The following is a 21,203-nucleotide window of genomic DNA, read 5'->3' as shown; positions in this document are numbered from 1 at the left end:
GGGGCACCATCATGGACCTTTGCCCTGGGGCACAGGGCAGGGGAGATCCACCACTGAGTTTCACTACGTAAGTATTGTAGCCACCCAGAACCTGAAACCCTTCCCCAAAAAACTGCAATATAAAAATCCCATGGAGTTTAAAATGGTTTGCATACCATGTCCCAGTGATGCCATGTTAGGGCACACAAGTGGGTCACTGTAGCCAGTGAGCAGTGGGCTAAAGTGTCACAGACGCTCTAGCCCCCATTCTCTTCTCCTCCACATGTCCTCCTCTGCTCTGTCTTCCTTTTCCAAGTCAGGAAATGGGAGGAGGATCAAAAACAGAGGTGAGTGTACAGATGAAGATAGGTGCCCCCACCAATCTGCTGCCCAGGGCAACCACCTCAGTCAGCATCACAGGTGGCCCAGTTCTACCTTTATTATATTGTGCTCACCAGCTTTATACAAATATACCTATTCCCCTGTATTGTGAAACCTACAGTGGATTATAAGAATTTGAGAATTTACCTTCTCCATCATTGTCGGCCTTTAGAATGATTTAGCTAGGACTGTTTGTATCGCTCGTAGTCTGTGCGCATTACAGAAGACAAACTTTCTCAAGACAGTACTATGCCCAAGGGAGGTGTTTAAACATGGAGTCTCTAGGATAGGCACATGCAATGCAATGAGCTGTCTGTGACAGATCAGGAGAGAGATCATGGGGTGGGGGTGGACAGCTCGATGAAAGTGTAGACCCAATATGCAGCGGCAGTGAAGAAGGCCAGTTCTATGCTTGGGATCATTATAAAAGGTATTGAGAACCAAACAGCTAATATTATAATACCATTGTACAAATGAATGGTAAGGCCACACCTGGAGTATTGCATCCAGTTCTGGTTGCCACATATCAAAAAGGACATCGTGGAAATGGAAAAGGTGCAAAAGAGAGTGACTAAGGGTGCAATCCTAACCCCTTATGTCAGTGCTTTCCAGCACTGACATAAGGGCAATGCAGCTTTGAGGTAAGGGAACAAACATTCCCTTACTTTGAGGAGGCCTCCGTGAGTGACACCCAACTGCAGGATGCAGCACATGTCCCATTGGCACCACTATGCCAGTGCTGGAAAGTACTGACATAAGGGGTTAGGATTGTGCCCTAAGATGATTACTGGGCTGGGGTACCTTCCTTATGAGGAAAGGCTACGGCGTTTGGGCCTCTTCAGCCTAGAAAAGAGGCGCTTGAGGGGGGCATGATTGAGACATACAAAATTATGCATGGGAACGATAAAGTGGATAGAGAGATGTTCTTCACACTCTCACATAATACCAGAACCAGGGGACATCCACTAAAATTGAGTGTTGGGAGAGTTAGGACAGACAAAAGATAATATTTCTTTACTTAGCGTGTGGTTGGTCTATGGAACTCATTGCCACAGGATGTGGTGATGGCATTTGGCCTAGATGCCTTTAAAAGGGGATTGGACAAATTTCTGGAGGAAAAATCCATTATGAGTTACAAGACACGATGTGTATGTGCAACCTCCTGATTTTAGAAATGGGCTATGTCAGAATGCCTGGTGCAAGGAAGGGCACCAGGATGCAGGTCTCCTGTATTCTGGTGTGCTCTCTGGGGCATTTGGTGGGCCACTGTGAGATACAGGAAGCTGGACTAGATGGGCCTATGGCCTGATCCAGTGGGGCTGTTCTTATGTTCAAACTGTGCACCTACACACTTGCAAGCAGATCCTAAACATGCATAAGCATCTACCAAATGTTGTATATATTTGAAAAAAATCTAACCCAAATATATCCCACCAAGCATCAGTGTATTGTTGGTATTTCATAAATAAAATCACTTGATCAAAAATGTTAGCCAATAGATAAATAAAGCAAAATAATAAAAATGACCCTTCAGGCATGTACCTGTAAACCTGCCCAGAGATTTCACAAAATATAAATACTCTTAAATGATGGAATGCCCTGCTTCAGGGAGTCAGGAATTATTTATTTCAACAATTTATATCCCCACCCCCCACCCTCCTCTCTCCTTGCTTTAAAAAAAAGGCACTCAGACACACCTGATCCAACAAACATCTGTGAATGCTGGTGCCAGAATGGTGCATTTGAGTCAGACCTCAATTACTTTTTAAATTGTTGGATTTTGTTTTCATTGTAAATGTTTTTTTATATATTCTTGTTAGCTGCCTTGGGATTGTCCAGTGAAAGGTTAAAAAAAACAAACCAAGATAATAAATAAATGCATCTACTCTCATACCAAATCATCTATTTCATCAGTTTTGCATGAAATTCACTTTGCCTAGTGTGTTCTTTAACTCATTTTTTGATTCAATTTCCAGGACAAAAGGAGCAGGATCCTTATTTAGGGGTGATTGATATTTGCCCGATATAAACAACTATCCATAATAAGCCGACTTTTTTTTGTAGGTGATGATACTAAGGATGCATGGGTGTAAATCCTATTGAGCTCAGTGGCACTTAATTCTGAGTAGTCATGCACTTCACTAAAAGACTTCACTAAAAGAACAGCTTCCCAAAGTCTTTAAAGACAAATTCCTATTCATTTTAAAGGAGAAAGAGAATATGTAAAGTTAGCAAGATCAGTCCTACCTGTCAAACTTCCATATGATAAAATAATACGCTTCCTATTTTTAAAACCATTTTCAAATGGTTTTCTGCTTCTTAGCTTATGAGCAGCACTGCTTAATTCAGTTCATATTCACTAAAACAGTGGCTCTTAAACTTTTTAGTACCAAGACTCACTTTTTAGAAGGACAATCTGTTGAAACCCACTGAAAGTGATGTAATTAACCTGGAAGTGATGTCATGAGCAGGAAAATTTTAACACTCCTATACAATCACATCAAATCAATTAAGTAAGTATGTAAGTAAATTAAAAGTTTACAATAAGTATAAGTTTAAAACTTTATTTAAAATGAAGAACTCTCCTAACCCGCCCAAGCAGTTGCTTGATCTGTTTTAAAAAATTCCCCATACACCCCAAAGGCTGCAATCCTATCCACACTTAACCAGGAGTAAGCCCCATTGACTATCATTGTTAAAAGCATATGCATAGTAGCCTGTTAAAAGTAACATTTCCCCCAAATGCAGTCACATACCATGGTAGAATCAAAATACACAGTGAAATGAATGGGGACCCACCTGAAACCCACCTCAGGTTGGCTCATGACCAACCTGAGAAACACTACACTAAAGAATCTTTTTAAACTGTGGAAGCCAAAATAAAAGATCAACTTTTATATGCTAGATAATCTTCTCCTTTTTAAAAATTCAAGTGGAACCCTTTGCATGTCCATTTCAGAGTAAGCCCCAAGGGAGACCAATGGGACTTATTCCAAGGTCAGTGTATATAGGATTACTCTAATAGTAGAATCCTATGCATGTCTGCTCAGAAATAAGTCCCAAGGTGCTTGTCCCCAGGAATGTATGCATAGGATTGCATCTTAAGTCACTTTCATTAGTGATATTGTAGAATCAGGTTGCAAATTACTCTAGGCTGTCTGAATCCCATTCCTCTTATAACAAATTCCTTCAATTAGCATTTGACTTACCCAGGAGCATCACTTGATGCCTTCAACCCTAACACTTACCATGCTCCTAGGATGCTGTCGAACCCAGAAGTGAGGGAATTTCAGTTTTATTTTCAAGGACACCATGAACATCATTTGTACTGCCCATGTAAATAGAACTGGAAGTCCCACACTTCCAGATTTGACAACAATGCACATGAAATAACGGAAAGGGGGAATCCACTTCTTGCTTGACTGAGTGGGAGCGAATAATTGCAACTTGCACTGGTGGGGGGGTTGGGGGGAGGTGAAAGAAACCCTGAAACCGTTACCCCATTGGATCCATCACATTCTATCCTTCTATCCTGTACCAGCTGCCTCATGAATTGGCTGGCCCAAGATTCTCATGGGTTTCAGAAATTTGTCTTAGTATAAAGAAAAGGGAATTTGTAGGAGACGCATATTGAGATCAGTGTGGGTGTGTGTGTGAACTCTTTACTCAGATACAATTATTATATTGTTTACACACACACACACACACACACACACACACACACACACACACACACACTGCAAAAGCCATTCTACATTATTTTCTTGCTCTCCTACTCAAACCTGCTGGTTAGATAAGCACTAGCTAACATTCCAATATCAGTAGTAGAGCAATACTTTATTTTTGTTGTCCGATTTGTTAACGCTGGCAAATGAAAGGGCCATGCAAATTTGCTCAACAGCTACACCCCACTTTCAAACAGAATGCCTGAAACAATTTGTATTGCTCCAGAAAAGTGGCATTTAAAAAGCTCATCATGTTGTATAACCATGGAAATAGGGGAAAACATACATTCCCAAACAAATATTACTTTTTCTCAATGGTATGAAGTAATTAAAGCCATATGTGTAAATCTGTGATCCGTTGAGTAGTTCAAGCTGCATCTAATAGAAAATACAGAGAATGAACTCTGCCATATAAAAGATTCTTGTTACAGAAATATAATGTGAAAACCAGATGCAGGCAGAAACCCTTAATCACAGATGGGAATGTAATCACTGGCATACAGAAATTTTTTTGATCAATCTTAACCATATGCGAAATGTATTTATTTTGTACAGAATGCAATAACTTGAGAGAGACTTCTATTTGAAATCAGTTAACCTCACAGTCAAAGTACTTTTATCTTATTCCCCCCACTCCTTTCCAAGATATTCAGCTGAGACAAGGTTTAAGAAGAGAAGCCATTGGGCCTGGCAAATCATTCTAGCAGCAGTTTATCTTTCAGAAATTTAATAGGATGTAAAGAGTACACATCTCGGAATCAACGTAAAAGAAAATCAAGGGCAGTTGCCAATTCCTGGATTGCTAGTTACTGTCCGGAATCCCTTCAACACCTTGGCACACACAGGTTTATATTACCAATGAGTTAAGTCTTCTCCCTCTCCATGAGAGTGAGCAACTCGTTCAGCAGCAGAGAACCACATGGGAAAACAGATCACAACGAAGGCAGATGCAGTTCTTGCGCCAATTTTTCTGGCATGCAATTAAGAAAATTTGCATATCAAAAAATCTGCCTTTAGATGGTCAAAGTTGCCTGCAAGGTGGGTGGGGAGAGGAAAATATGTGCAGTCGAGTGTTAAGGCCTTACTGCATTACTTGTAATGGGATGTGCTTTCCCAGCCACAACCAGCTCAATGATTCATGTTTATGTGCTACCAGAGCTGGAGCAGGGTGTATATGAGCAGTGTGTCTGAGCAAAGCATAATGTGTTGCATAAAGACAAGGAGAACAATCATTTTTTGAGCCTGTTGCTGGCACTTGCCAGATTCAACTCCACTGTTCCTCCCCTTCTCAAACCGTGCATGAGCTTGCACATCAAGGCCAGGCAGCAAAATGGAAACTGTGGCACAGCACATGTAAACTGTTAGCAGCCTGCTGCTAAAATGTGCATCCATTTAAGCAACTGCTATTTCAGGAGCAGAAACAGGATTCCCTCCCACCCCCATGCACAGACATTGTTCATAAAAGCAAGGCTGTCCCAAGGCACTCTGCTCCATGGATATGGGAAGTCAATGGAGAAAATGCATGGAAATAAAAGGCTCAAGTTCATAAAGGTTCAAATTCCTAAATGAAATATATGGCATTTCATTTAACTCTCTTTTCTTTTTTTTGGCTGTGTCAAGTCAATCACTTTTTACCTGTAAAGAGGACTAGAACCTTTCTCCACCTTAAGTGACAACTAAGACTGGTGCCAGCCTTTGCCCATGTGTGTGATGCTTGCCTATGTGTGTGGTGCCAGCCTTTGTGTGATGCTTCAAACAGAGGTGTGATTTTTTTTCACTGATAACAAAATAAAAACACATCACACTGCTTTCTGCACTTCTCCTTTTTGTTAATTAAAAACAACAACACCGAAATCTGCAGAAAAATAAAAAACACATCTACATATTGGTCACTATAGGCTAGTTGAACTGGATGGGGAAGGTGCATGGGTAATGCCTATGGCTGCATCTGCTGACACTATACCACTTATACCATCTACCAAGTACACTTTTAAAGCAATTATAATTTATAGTGATAATTTATAAAAATGAACCCTTGTAATAAAAAGCACCACTTTCTGTACTTTTTCTCCTTGGGAAAAAAAATGAAACCTATAAAATAAAAAAAAATTAAGAACATCTCTAGCTTCAAAACACAGACTTATAGAAAGCACTTTAAACTATAGCAACAGCAGCTTCAAATAATTGACAATCAGCTATTAAACTTCTAAAATGAAAAGTGTCAGGGCTCCAATCCATTTGGAAGTCCTCTGGTCTGGACCATCTATGTCCCTAACAGGATCTGGCTATTTAATGATATTTGCAGTCAGATATTTGAAGATATTCAGAACACTCTCTTGTTATGATTTCCCTAGCAAAATTCCTGCAATCATGATGGGTGGAACAAGCCAAGGGCTTGTTCTTTGCTTTTCCACATAAGACTGAGTAGCAGCTATTCATTTATATGTAAGGAAGTAAGGGCGTGTTCTCAGAGATAACTTACAATCATAGAACATTAGAGATGGAGATCATCTAGTCTAACCCACCAGTGCAGGCAGCTGCTACGACAACCCTGGCAGGTGGTCACCCTCTTTAATGAGGGAGAGCCTACTAGGGTCTGAGGCAGACTATTCCTCTTAGCCTGTACTTGGAAAAGGTCCTGTCTGAACTGCCCCAACCCTTCACCTTCATATCCCTCATCTTGGTTTCCATTTCTTGGGAATGGCTTTTATATACTGACTAACAAGTTGAAGTTCATCATTATGATGGGTGCACAGTGAATTGTTTAATTCAATGCCACAATGAGGTGCAACCATCAAGAAGATGCTGCTGCCAGTATGTACCAGCTGTGTATCTCCTAAGGTAGGCCAGAGAGCAGGACCTCGGACATCAAGCTTATAGCCTGGGCAGAATCACATGGGTGAAGATGGACCTTAAAATAACCTGGTCCCAAACTGTTCAGGCCTTGAAAGTTTAACACCAACAGATTAAATTGAGCCCAGAACCATGCTGTAGCTAATCCAGCTGGTATACAACAGAAACTACATATTCTGACCACCTTGTTCCTACCAGCATTCTGGCAGCCAGTAGTTTTTCAGGCATTTTTAAAAGAAGCCCCACTTAAAGAAGATTGTGATAGTCTAGCCTGATTGTGACCAGTAAGTAAAGCAGATCTATCTTATTTAAGTATGCTCACAGTTAAGAACGTAACATAAGAACATAAGAACAGCCCCACTGGATCAGGCCATAGGCCCATCTAGTCCAGCTTCCTGTATCTCACAGCGGCCCACCAAATGCCCCAGGGAGCACACCAGATAACAAGAGACCTCATCCTGGTGCCCTCCCTTGCATCTGGCATTCTGACATAACCCATTTCTAACCATAACCTAGTTGTCTAACCAGCCATCACCAGTAAAAGATGCTCCTATCGTTGTACAGTTACCTGAGAATCCAGAGACACACTAGGTCCAACAGCATCCCCCCAAGTGTGGACTTGTTCTTTCAGAGGAGTGTAATACTTATAAGACAGGTTGAATACATTCCTCCAGAGCTCTGACCATCTTCTTAGTTTCCATTATAATGGGAATAAGTTGCAGTTGTGTGTGGAGCAAGCTGTTTGTATTGCTCATCTCTTGTGCACTCTGCACACACCAGACCAACTGCACAAACATCTCCTGCAGGCAATCTTCCAATACTAGCAGAAAAGGGCAAGTTTTGTCCTCACCATAATAATGTTATCAGATGCCACACTTTTCATAATGCCATGGGTGGATGGAAACCATATAAGAGACAATCCGGAGGGGGCATGAATATGGTTGCCAGTGGCTACCAGAAATTCAGTCCTGCTGACTGACAACAATCGCCAGCATAGGAGTCGCACATTTTTTTAAAAGTTGCCAACAACACAGGAAGTGCCTCTTTCACAGTGGAGTCAGGCTACATCTTGTATGGGACCCAGCAACAGTGTCACTGGTTGCAAGGGAGGAGCCTTAGCAGTGATACATGTGAAAAACATTTAGATATTTTAGTAGACCAAAAGCTAAATGTGAGTCAGTGGTGTGACACTGCAACAAGGAAGTCAAACACAATTCTATGCTACCTAATCAGAATTACAATATCCAGATCATAAGAAGTAACGGTAATGTTAAGCTGTATTTTACTTGATTCAGACTCCACCTGGAATACTGTGTCCTGGGCATTACAGTTTAAGAAGAATATTATATAACTAGAGATGGTCCAATGGAGGGCCACTACCATGGTGAAGGGGCTGCAGACCATGTCCAATGAGGAAAAGGTGAAGGAAAAGGGCATGTCTAATTTGGAGCAGAGAAGGTAAGAGGAGACATGGCAACTATCTACCAATACCGGAGAGGGTGACATGTTGAAGGAGGAGTGGATTTGTTCTTCATTGCTCCATAGGGCAAAACCAAGTTTAAATTACAAGGTGATTTTGATTAAATGTGAGGAAGAATTTCTTGGTGGTTAAGAACTGTTCTGCAGTAGAACAGTCTGCCTCAGAAGATGGTAGGCTCACCATTGTTGGAGGTCATTAAGCATCCATTGGGGTTGCTGTAGTTGTGGACTGCCTCCATTGGAAAGGGGTTGAAATCGGATTATTTTGTAGATGTCTTCCAACTCTACAATTCTCTCTCTCTCTCTCTCTCTCTCTCACACACACACACACACCCCACTGTAAAACCTCCTCATGGGACAGCAAGGACCAAAAGGGAATACTTAACCCAACCTCTGTACATGGAGAAGCAAGAAGACTAAGCTACGTTGACAACTGGAGAAAAGCTACCAAGTCCAGCCAAAATTTGTGGTGCTATGGAGAAAGTAAAGAGATGCATGTGAGGATCCTGTCATAGAAAAGGAAAACCCCGTTACCTGCCAGGCGTCACATCAATAATAGAAAACCAACCCTGTTTTTATTTGCATAGCCTTGTCCTGAGTTCCCTTCCATCATCACTCTACTGTGCAGGGGATTGATGGGAGAGTAGGACAGAACGTTGGGAATTGTTTTTGACAGAGAGAGGAGAAAAGTTCTGAGGCCAAGGGATGCTGAATTCAGATTCCAAGGCTGAGGCCCTGTTTCTTCCCATATTACACAGATCTAAGCACCTGAAACCCTTGCTGCTTGGCTTTTGTTTCTCAAATAGTAGCTGAGGAAGGCCACCAGGGAAAGAGTGGAGAACAAAGTGGAGCAAGGGGAGTGGAGCACTTTAACCCTGTGTGTTCCCAACATGATCCCAGCTGCTATTCAGGAAACACAAGCCAAACTCACAAGGTTCCATACGCAACGTAACATGTAATTTGGCCTTAGTAGATGACTGCAAAGTGCTGAAATGTAACATTAATTTCTTCTGTTGTACTTCCTCATTCCCATGGTTCAAATTAAGGCAGAGTTGGGTGCAGCATTCATTGAATTGTGAGGTCAAGAATTCAGCACCTCATAGAATTTGGCTCTTTATCTGTACTCTTTAAGATTTATAAGGCACTTTTTGGAAATTTACTCAGAAGTAAGTTCCACTACTTTTGGTGGGATTTATTCATAAGAAGAGCCTTGAGGGATGAGGCCAAGGGCCCATCTAATCCAGCTTCCTGTAACTCTCCGTAGCCCACTGGATGCCTCAGGGAGCACAGAAAACAAAAAGATACCTGTATCCTGTTGCCACTCCCTTGCATCGAGGCCAGATGCCACATCTAAAGGCATCTAGGCCAGATACCACATCTGTGGCAAGGAGTTCCACAGATTAATTAAACACTGGGTCAAGAAATATTTTCTTTTATTTATTCCCAGACAAAGGTGCACAAGACTGTAGGAATCATCACTACTATACTTTTCTCTGTACTGCTGCACTGAAAGAAAGAAAGAAAGAAAGAAAGAAAGAAAGAAAGAAAGAAAGAAAGAAAGAAAGAAAGAAAGAAAGAAAGAAAGAAAGAAAGAAAGGCTTCAATTTGGAATCACCCCCTATCAGGGACACCAGAGAGATATGCTAAGCTCATTGGCAACCTACTTTTATACCGAAGAGTGATTCAGCATCCGTGAGCAATTATAACATGAAACATCACACCTCTGGTTTATCATCTGGTTTGGAGGAGAGCCAACTCCACTCAACCACCACCACTGGTAATTTAAAGAGCCAAACTGAGAATAAAACTAAATATAACAACACAAGGGGATTACAACATTTTCAAATATTTTAGGCATAATTCTAGGAAGAAGGAGGGGTCTCTTCTGCCTCTAAGGTATGAATTAGTATTTATAAGCATGGAGGGGAAAGAAAAACAGCCAAGCACACAAAATAAGAGCTGCTGCCGGACTCACTAAATCATGTCACAGCTTGAAGAGCCCATGAAAACCACTGAAGTTCATACAATTCTATTTTTTTTTTCCAATGCTGGCATTGCACATGCATCAATTATTTGGTCTCCACCTTCCCAATCTCAAACACCATAGGTTTTTCTTTTAATATTTACTATTGAACACAACAACTAAGGCTGCAATCCTATGCACTGGGCCCTTGGTATCCACGGCAGATTCATTCCTGGACCCCTCCCCCCCCCAACAAGGATTTTCATGGATAATCAAAGGACCAGAAGATGCTTCCAGTCGCAATCAGGAGGTCCTTCAGACACAGGAGCGGCACCTGCATTGTATTAATTCCATGGGTGCCAAACCTATGGATAAGGAGAGCCAACTGTGCACACAGTTATTGCATTTAACTCAGTGGGACTTCTGAGTAGACATGCATAGGATTTCACTGTATGCAGTTAACATGGGCTGGTATTTTCCTTAAACAAAAAGGACTCCACTTGTTCATTTTTATACATTATGTCAAACCTTGAATAGTATCAAATAGCTATTGACAATTCTTAGGAATACTATATAAAGGAGAAGTTAAGACTACTACCACATGAGCTCACTACCTGGGGGGGGGAGGAGGGCATATAGACTCATATAATCATATATATAATTCACTTTCTCTTTAATACCTGGCAGAAAGAAAAAGTAACGGTGTTTCAGATTTTTTTTAACGGCCACCATTAAGTATCTATTGATTTAATCTACAATAAAAGGCAAACATCTCAATATGAAAAGGCATCCTAACTTCTAAACAGATCAGGATCATAGTACAGAGAAAACACCAAGAGTACAATGTGTGCATTTCTGCCTATTTTTTTCTTTTTTTCTCCCCCTCATCTAATTTCATCGACAAGGAAGAGTCCCTGGAGAGTAAGAGAAGAGAGAACCAATTATATCCAGAGGCTGGTTTCTCCAAAATGAAGGCATCTGTTCCATGCCAATGACTTCCACACAGAAGAAAAACAGAACTTTGAAGGCATCTGTGTTCATGGTTGACAGTCACAGATCTTAGGGACTACTGTAATTGCCCAGCTGCAAACGTGGTTTTCGAACGGCTGCAGCCCCTGCTGCTACTGTCAGCTGATCTCATCTCACACACAAAAACAAAGAAAGCTTACAGAGCAATCATTCAGAAGGCATAGTGGAGAGAGAGAGGCACACAGAAGCGTTACTAGCCGCTACATCTGTCTTGCTACTCTTCTTACCTGGGATTCTCACACAGGATCTCCTGACATGTCAGAAGATGGAATTTTCCTACAACTACTATCCTGCAAGCAGTTTGTTTCTTACATATGTATCTCTGTTCTTTAGGAAGCACAGGATGGCCTGTATGCAGCTGGGCTCCCAGGAACTTAAATCACTCACACACACACAATTACATGTAAGGGTATACAGCAGGGATCGGCAACCTACGGCTCACAGGCTGGATCTAGCCTGCCACCCAAGGTCATCCAGCCAATATGGAGCTCAACTTTGAAGGCAAAGCTTCCCACCCAATTTACCATGCGCTGGACAGGAAACCAGGCTTATGGAGTCCCTGTGCTGCTGCCATTCCCTGTCCAACGTTCAACAAACTGGGTGAGAAGCTTCACTTCCTAAGCCAAACTCCACTCAACCGCTTTCAGGAGCTCTGCACAGTGATGACATCATTGCTGAACGTCCAGCAAATTTGCAGAAAAGGTTGACAACCCCTGATGTACAGGAATGAACACTTCTATCCTACCCTTCCAACATGGACATAAGTTAGGTTGAAAGACAGCAACTGGTCCATGTTCACCCGGTGAATTTCATGGCTGAATGGAGATTTTGATCTGGCTCTCCCTGCATCCCAATGCAATAACGGACACATATATTCATGCTACATATGCCTCCTGCCCCCTGGCCTGGTTAATTCTATTAGATATATTTTAAAGGAGGTTTAGCAGCATATGTAGGTTCGTGTGAACCTTTGGAAAGGTTTCCAATTAGGAACCCCACAATCAGGAAAATTAACCAGGAAGTGATGGAAGGGGATCAGACATGAACACTCACATCTGTCATCACATGGGGCAGTTCCAGACTTTTTTCATACCCAACCTAGAACCATAACAATTTCCTTTATTCCTTTTTCTCAAACACTTAAGAAGGTTTATTTGGTGGTGGCACCAGAAAAAGGGGCGTACAGAAGGGGCAACGTATAAGCCTGGGAAAAATCTGTCACATATTAGATTTCTGAAAGAGTGATAATGGTGCATTTCACATGAATGCTCTCACCTTAAACATAAATGGAAATTACCCTAGGGGTTCAGCCAAGAGAGCGAGGAGCAAATAGGAATACAGTTATTGGAATAGGAGGAGGAAGAGAGATGAAAGAAGCTATGGGTGGACTCAAGTCAAATCTCCCTCAAATGGACAAGACCAGTGACTTTTCAGGCACATGGATTTGCCACTGCTGTGCCACTTTCATCATGGCAGTCGAGTTAAATGGAAGATAAAAAAAAATTAACTTGGCTGACTGCTGGTTCAAAAACCATAATATGTTTTAGTTGAGAAGCTATGACTTCAAGCCTATGTGCATGTACTGGGGAGTAGGCCTGACTGAGCACAGTAGGACTAATTTCTGAACAAACATGTATAGGATCTAGCTGCATGACAACTAGGTTTTGGCACTCAGTGTATTTTTCACTGTGTGTGAAAAATATCCGAGAAATGCCTTCCTCTAGACCAGTGTTTCTCAAACTGTGGGTTAGGACCCACTAGGTGGGTCGCGAGCCAATTTCAGGTGGGTCCCCATCCATTTCACTATTTTATTTTTAATATATTATACTTGATGCTACCATGGTATGTGGCTGCATTTGGTGAAATGTTAACATCTATACTTTTAACAGGCTACTATGTATATGCTTTTAACTATTATAGTAAATGGGATTTACTCCTGGGTAAGTGTGGGTAGGATTGCAGCCTAGGATTGTTAAAAATTTTCCCACTTGATGTCATTTCTGGTCATGACATCACTTCTGGTGGGTCCTGACAGATTCTCATTCTGAAAAGTGGGTCCTGGTGCTAAAAGTTTGAAAACCACTGCTCTGAATCATGAGCAGAACATATTAAAGAACAAAACCTCTCCCCATTATCTAAGCTTTACAGAAACACTGCCATCTGAAATATCTATATAACTGAGTTCACAAAAGCAATTTGACCTTGTAAGACTGGGTATCGCCTTGTGATGTTGCCATTGCAAAGATAGTGAAACCAAAATATTTCGCAAAACAAGAGTTCAGTGCTAATCTGCAAATTGTATGGTATCTTCAGGACTGTGTAACAAAAACTTCAAAAATTTCATCAGAGAGGGCTTGGCCCGCCTCCAACATAGCATATCTGCCCAGGATGATAGATTTGCCATTTCATTAACAGCTTAATCCATTTAGGCCTAAATCCTAACCCACTTTCCAGCACTGGCATAGCTGTGCCAATGGGACATGTGTGCTGCATCCTGCAATTGGGGGGCACTCATGGAAGTCTCCTTAAAGTAAGGGAATGTTTGCTCCCTTACCTTGGAGCTGCATTGTCCTTATGTCAATGCTGGAAAATGGGTTAGGATTGTGCCCTTACACATTTATAACTCATTGTACATATTTATTTTTCCTCTAAAGTCCATTTAATGAATGCAACAGAGCATTTTTAAAGGATTGTGGGTGGGGGCACAAGCATGAAGGGAATTGACTTTACCTTGACAACATACTTACCCCTTATTTGGAAGCCATCTTTCAAGTTAGTAAGTTACATGCACACAGTATGACTGTACTGTACAATATCTTCAAACCTTACACACTCAGAAGGCAATATACAGCATACTGGTGGAAATTAAAAACTTCACTTGCTTAATTCAGATTGCCCTGAGTTTGGAAGTCCTGAGACTGGAAGAGGCTGCCTTTTCACAATATCTTCTCAATTAATAGCTCAGTTATGGCTAAGCCTCATTTAGCATTTCCTTAGACAGCATGATCCACTGGTCCTATGCAGGTCAACAGCAAATTTGTTTTGCTTTATACCCTAAGAGTCTTTCTACATTATTATTATTATTTTTTTTTGCATTAGCAATTTCTCTCTCTCACACACACACACACCCCTGGTGCCATTGTCCATAAAAGTCTGGCAACACTATCAAGGTTCTGGCAGCTAAGCTAAGCTATTTTGACAAACAATACTACCTGAAGTCCCTACCACTTTTTTTTAATCTACTGTAGCAGTCTTCCCAAACTTCCTTTGCAGAAATATCAGAACTGGCTCTTTAGTAGCATTCTAATTCTGACACTGGAGCAACAATTCTTTTCTTGCTCACTGTTAATTCTCAGTGCTAATGTGGTCAATACCCCTGGATTTGCCCCCTCCCCTCTTGTGTTCCAAAATGATCTGGTAGATACTTCAGGATCGTTGCCATTAAAGGCCAGCCCATGGTTTATGGTTTGATCTACCCCTCTCACTGAAGCTGACATGAGCTGGATCTGAGGCAGGTAAGGATGCCTAGTTGACCATGACTTGGTCAATGAGACAGAAACAGTGACATCATCCAACAATGGGCACATAAGGTTAAGCCAAAAGATGGTCATCACCATGATCCAGCCCACCTTTTGAGGAGAGAGGAGCTATAGTGGATGGGAACCATCACCCAGAGTAAGACGGAAACTTAGGTTGCAATCCTATGCACATCTTCTCAGGAATAAGGCCTACTGACCACAGTGAGACTTGCCTCTGAGTAAATCTGCATAGGATTGCACTGCACGTTTAAGGAAGCTGCATTCAATTTTTGGTTATTTAAAGTGCTTGCCTTTTACCTAATACAGGTATTTATACCTACTAGCCACTGCACTGCAAAAAGTGTACCCTGGCCCTCCATCACCAAGGTCTTGTTCTGGATATGCCTATTTGTAACTTCTTACCTGTCATTTCTGTTTTAATATCTTCCCTCTTATTTGGTGTTAAGCTGCTTGGCCTGATGGACCCAGAGAAGACTGCGGTAGCTCACCAGCCCTATGCGACTGTATCCATTCTGGGGATACCCTGAGAACCTGGAGTTCCTACCATGCAACTGCAAGCGATGATCTCCAAGGCATTCCCCTCCCCCATCTGTTTTTACATTCGGCAGTGGCAGGGATGACTATTCAGTAGCATAGCCAAAGAGAAGACAGCACAGCAGGTGCCACAATGCACCATGTCAGTGGCTCCTCCCACTCACCACTGGAGAACATAAGAACAGCCCCACTGGATCAGGCCATAGGCCCATCTAGTCCAGCTTCCTGTATCTCACAGTGGCCCACCAAATGCCCCAGGGAGCACACCAGATAACAAGAGACCTCATCCTGGTGCCCTCCCTTGCATCTGGCATTCTGACATAACCCATTTCTAAAATCAGGAGGTTGCGCATACACATCATGGCTTGTACCCCGTAATGGATTTTTCCTCCAGAAACTTGTCCAATCCCCTTTTAAAGGTGTCTAGGCTAGACGCCATCACCACATCAGCCATTCGGGGCAGCAACGGCAACATAGCACATTGCTATGCCAGAATAACTCCAACACCAAGTGGGAGGAGCCACTTACACAGCATGCTGCAGATCCTGCTATACTTACTGCACCATTGCAACCCCTTCCCCCCACCTACACTACTATGACTACTACTTTATTTAAGGTGAGCAAGCAAGGGACAGGACAGAGGAAGTCAAGTGAGGGTCCCCATTGTCTCCACCATAACAACAGGTCTATAAAGCAGTTCTATATTCTTAACTATCAGAAAATGTATAAATTAATCCAATGTTCAGTCTAGATTACCTGGGAATATTTTCTGAGGAGCCCAGGCAACCAAGAGCTTTCCTAACCATGCTACCTCCGACCCTGCAAAGGAGACATTAAACAAGCAACACAGGTTGCCTTGGGCATTCTTTCTCAGCCTACCCACCTAGTGACATTGTGGCAAGAATAAAATGGGGGTGAGAAGAATCACATCTGCCACCCATGACCTCCTTGAAGGAAATGGGATATAAATACAATAAACACAAATGCTATGCTATAGCCTGTCTCCTATCTAGCACAAACTCTGACATCTTCACGTAGGAATAAGATAATGGTTTTGAAAACATTTTAACCATGTGGGTCAAGTATTAAGGCAGACACCAATGCTTTGTTTTGCTTTTTTTACAGCGCAGCTGAGCCCAGGAGAATATGGCAGGCCTATTTATGTGTCAGAATGTAAAGCCTTGATGCAACCCTAAGTCGAACACATTAATGTAACTTATAATGATGATACGATGAAACAGTATTTTGATTCCTGCTGCTCCCAGGCAAATGAGGGACTGTTACACTGAAAACAGAGCATCAGCCAGACAGTCCTTTGTGGAAAGTCTTTTGACCCAGAGAATTGAAACATGACATTTGAACTACCACCTAGGGAGGTGACTGTTCGGTCATCATCAGTCAGGCAAGAAATGTAGGCTATAGCTCTTCAGATAAACTGAATCACAAAGGGGAACTGGCTGGTGGTAATGACTGGTACTTATGCAAATTGCATATTAACATCCAGCCAGCAAACATATTGAAGCCTCCTATAGCCACCGAGTTAACTATAGATTCTTGTACAACCAATACAGGCCATGAAGCTACTTTCTCAGGTGGCAGTTAACGTCCCCAGTTTCTAAAATAGGACCTGTTGGAATCAATCATTTTAAAACACAACACTGCAAGTATCAGGAGCAAACAAGGACCAAACTTGCTTGTGGCTGATGGCAGAGCAAACTTGCTCCACTAGATGGAGTCACACTTATAAGAGGCAAATCTGGAAGAATTGCTGTTAATCATAAATTGGGGTGATGGTGGATGTTTTTATTTTAAAAGCCTCCATCTCACATACCTAGTTGAAGAAATAGTGAGAACTTGCTATGCTGAGAACCTTTGACTTTACTGGTGCACAGATCCACCAAAATCAGCATTATATGCTTTAACTACAACCTTCCATTTTATTCTGCTTTTTAATTTTATTTTTTTAAATAAAATTACTTGAACATCTAGCATCAGTGAAATAAAGGGGGAGGAATGCACATTCTAAAATTAATTTGAAACATGGATTCTGCACCTAAATTGCAATCACTAAGAATATTTGAATCTTTTCGCATTCTGTTTTACAGAGCACTAATACAGTACATCTTTTTAAAGTCACTTTTTTTTTCTTCCATTGGTTCTTCCATTGGTTTAAAATAAGGAACACTACTTTTAAGAATTTCCATCTGTTTCCCAGGTTGACTCTGTAGCTAACCCCCACTTACTCTTCTCAAATTGTGACCTGTGCATTCCATAAAACTTGATTAATACCACAACTGAAGAGGATTTTTAATTAATGCACTCAAGCAGAACTTAATCGCTTTATTTAAATATGGTCTGAAAACCCTGTTAACTACAATACCCTTGATTAGCTTAAATTTTTGATTTGCTGATATAATAAGAAATGAGTTGATACTGTATTTCTTTGGAGAGCAGAACAGAAAATGAACAAAGATTGCCTTGATATAAGCGATAGATACTATATTGTAACCCACTGAATTATTTCAAGAATGGGATTTTATGAGCTTTCTTCCACCAAAAGTAACATCTGTTTAAAAAATATACTAACATTTAGTTATCAACACACGTTTCCATGGTTGACCACCACAGTAAGGCTCTCACTGCATAACACCAGTTTTTCCTGCTTCAGATAAAAGTGCCAATAAACAAAAAAACTGCACATTAAGCTACAGATTTTTCAGAACAGATTTTTTTTTCCCAAATAACCCACTCACATTAACAAAAGATTGCAGTGGCTTGCAAATTATAGGGTGTTATTTTTAGTGGAAGTAGTTCAATATTCATATTGGAGCAGATGTAGCAGTTTAACAAAACAGCTCTTCAAATCTTGCACAAATTGAAAACAGGAAAACTGATTGCATTTTCTCTTATCACTTTCCTTTTCTAAACTGACACGTTTGGCCCTCTGAAAATTTACACATGGCTTTCATCTCAACAGCACCTGCTGATTAAATAGAAACCTAAAATTTTTCATGAAAATGGTGTGAAGGGCTCATTTTCTTCATACCATCTCACGGGGGCATCAGTGGTCCATTCCATGGCTGCAACAGTTGTATGGCACAATCTGAGTGCATTTTGTATTTTGATTAAACTTTTTAAAAAAACAAATCACTAGCGGTCCTCTTCATATCGCTTTGTCTGCTTTAAATTAATTTCTGTCTCCACGCTTTCCTAACACTGATGAGTTTTTATTGTTCTCCTGTTCTATTTTACAGAGTCTCTCAAACAATTTGAGTTAATGAGGTTTACAGTATATTTCATGGTCAAAAGGTCTTCAGCACATAAAGGTACATGTTATGAACCAATGAGACAGCAAGCCGCCGCCACCACCAAGACCATAATACACTCTCTATGCACAACCAGAAACTGATCCAACCTGTATATCCAGAGGAAGACAGAGAGAAATCTCATTTAAACTTTGCTTTTGAATTTACACACAATCCACAAATCCAATGGTACTCTAGCTGTAGCGCAATGCAATTGCACATAGATGGTCAATCAGTTCTCAGCTATATTGCATCCTTCGATATAGAACTTTTAAATCTCTGTTTCCACACATAAAATATGAAATTCAAGTGCCTTGTTATCTCATCTGCTCTTAACTCATAAACCCTGAAGTGGAGCAGCACTGGCAGGTAACATGGGCTACCACAACTCTGGGTGTAATTCAAGCTGCTTCCAAGACCAGCTGTGCATCAGCTTTGTAACCGATAGAACCCTAAATCTTCCCAGGTGCTCTACAGTCATCCATTACTATTCTGCTTCAGTGATAAGGTAACCTGAAGGCAGAGATGACATACAGCAATATATGTGCCACTCCCCCTGTTGGTCTGGAAACTTGTGTTCCATCATGCTCAGCAAACCACTCATAAACCTGAAAAGTCAATATATTCAGTCAATGGAAGTGAAATAATGGGACTCTATTATCTTACCCTATCGATCTGCCATTGTCAACATGGATACATGTTCTCCTGCCCCCCCCCCCGGCTTTAAACAAATTTTAATTAGGCTCTTAGCTACTGGATCATGTCTCTATATCCACCAATGCAAACACCTCACCAAGCAATGCAGCGAGAAGGAGGTGAACACCCCCAAACCTGAACACACTGATTTTGCTCCACTGAGCTCAGTGGAACTTCCTTTCAAGTCATCATGCTTAGGGCTGAGGTTAAGGATCATGTAGTTTTTAGTTTAAATGGTTTATTGAAGACTTTTTTTTAAATGAAATGACTTCCAGGTGTGGGTTTTTTCCCCCTCTCTTTATAGAAACACCTGATTTTCCATTTCTTCCATTTTTGAAGAATTCTAAGCATTAAATGTAAATTAAACTGAAAAATCTTGCACACTAAGATTGAAAGCCATCCAACAAAAACTAGGCAGAGGTTAAAACAGTAAGGGCAATTATTCCTTTCTATGAAAAAAATAAAGCATCACTCTCTTAAATAGGATTTTCTTAAAACAGCCAACCGAGGCATAAGATCCAAATTAGAAAACCCCTTGAAGCTGCCGTTACATAAGAAAGCAAGCCCCACTGAACTCTGTGAGCTTTGTTTCCAAGCAAGTGTGCTTAGGATTGCACTGGCAGTCGCAGTCCTTTCTTGCGAGGGCTCTTCCAGCAGTGCGTCCATCCAGTGTAATTCGCATGAGGAAGCTCCAGCAAAAGGTGCGGTAAGGAGGAAGGAGCTTAAAAGCTCTCCATCACTTAAAAAAATCAATAAGCAGACGGGCAGTGTGTGCAGACACACACATGGACTCTCTTCACAGAGGAGGAGGCCCAGTGCGTGTCTATCTGCTACCCATCCTCACCTAATAAAAGAGCTAATCACGACATTATGATGTTCATTTGCACCTTCTAAGGACTTTGAAGCCCAGTCAATAAATAATCTATTGTTCTCCACAAAACCCACACTGTCTTGGCTCCATCATGGGTTTTGTTTTATTGGAGGGGGAAAAAAAAACCCTCTAAACTCATTCAGACTGGCCAAACTGAACCCAATTTGAGATAAGGCGATTGGGGGGGGGGCACAATAATCTCACCTTTCCAAGCCCTGTTTGAATAACTGAGCAGATAGGAGATTGCCGGGCCAGGACAGGTGAAGTTAGATGCCTCATAACATCACACAACAAAAGACAGATCCCTTTTCTCTCACTCCAGGCTAATCTCTAAATGTAAATTCCCCACCAGCTAAGAGGAGAAGAAAGATAAGAGGTTACATCTTCACTTCTTGGAGCTCTGTTATCGACTTCTGCATCATTTCCAGAGAATAGGGAGGGGGTGTTGAGAAAGAGAGAGAGAGAAGAAGAACAAAGAGAGGGAAAGCCTGCCCCCTCCCCATCCAAACACTTGGAGATTACCTTCTGGCTGAGAGGAGCACAGGCTGGAGCAGAGGCAGGAGCAGCCAGGGCTTTGTATTCATTAAACACACATCGCAGCTTATCTGAAGTAAAAGCCTTGTCAGGATGGCACATTGTGTGTGAGAGGTGTGGGGAGGGGAAGGCAATGTGCATCAGGGTGATTACAATATCAGCCTGGCCCAGATGGAGGAAGGAAAATAAACATTGGGTGCGAGAGGGAGAGAAAGGCACTCGGCGATGACTGAGCAAGGGGTGCATGCGCATGGGAGTGCGCCTCCCGGAGATGAACAACTCTGGCACACGCGCAGGTGGTGCACACCTGGGAAA

General features: G+C 41.6%; 1 protein-coding gene across 1 annotated transcript in view; it reads right to left on the bottom strand.

The window, feature by feature from the left end:
• RUNX1T1 (RUNX1 partner transcriptional co-repressor 1) overlaps positions 1 to 21,203 on the bottom strand; it is a 195,052-nt gene that overhangs the window by 163,467 nt on the left and 10,382 nt on the right. The window lies entirely within an intron of this gene.

The sequence above is a fragment of the Tiliqua scincoides genome, chromosome 4 (genome assembly GCF_035046505.1).
Source record: "Tiliqua scincoides isolate rTilSci1 chromosome 4, rTilSci1.hap2, whole genome shotgun sequence".
In the NCBI taxonomy this organism is placed as follows: Eukaryota; Metazoa; Chordata; class Lepidosauria; order Squamata; family Scincidae; genus Tiliqua; species Tiliqua scincoides.
This window is presented reverse-complemented; position numbering and strand designations above follow the sequence as displayed.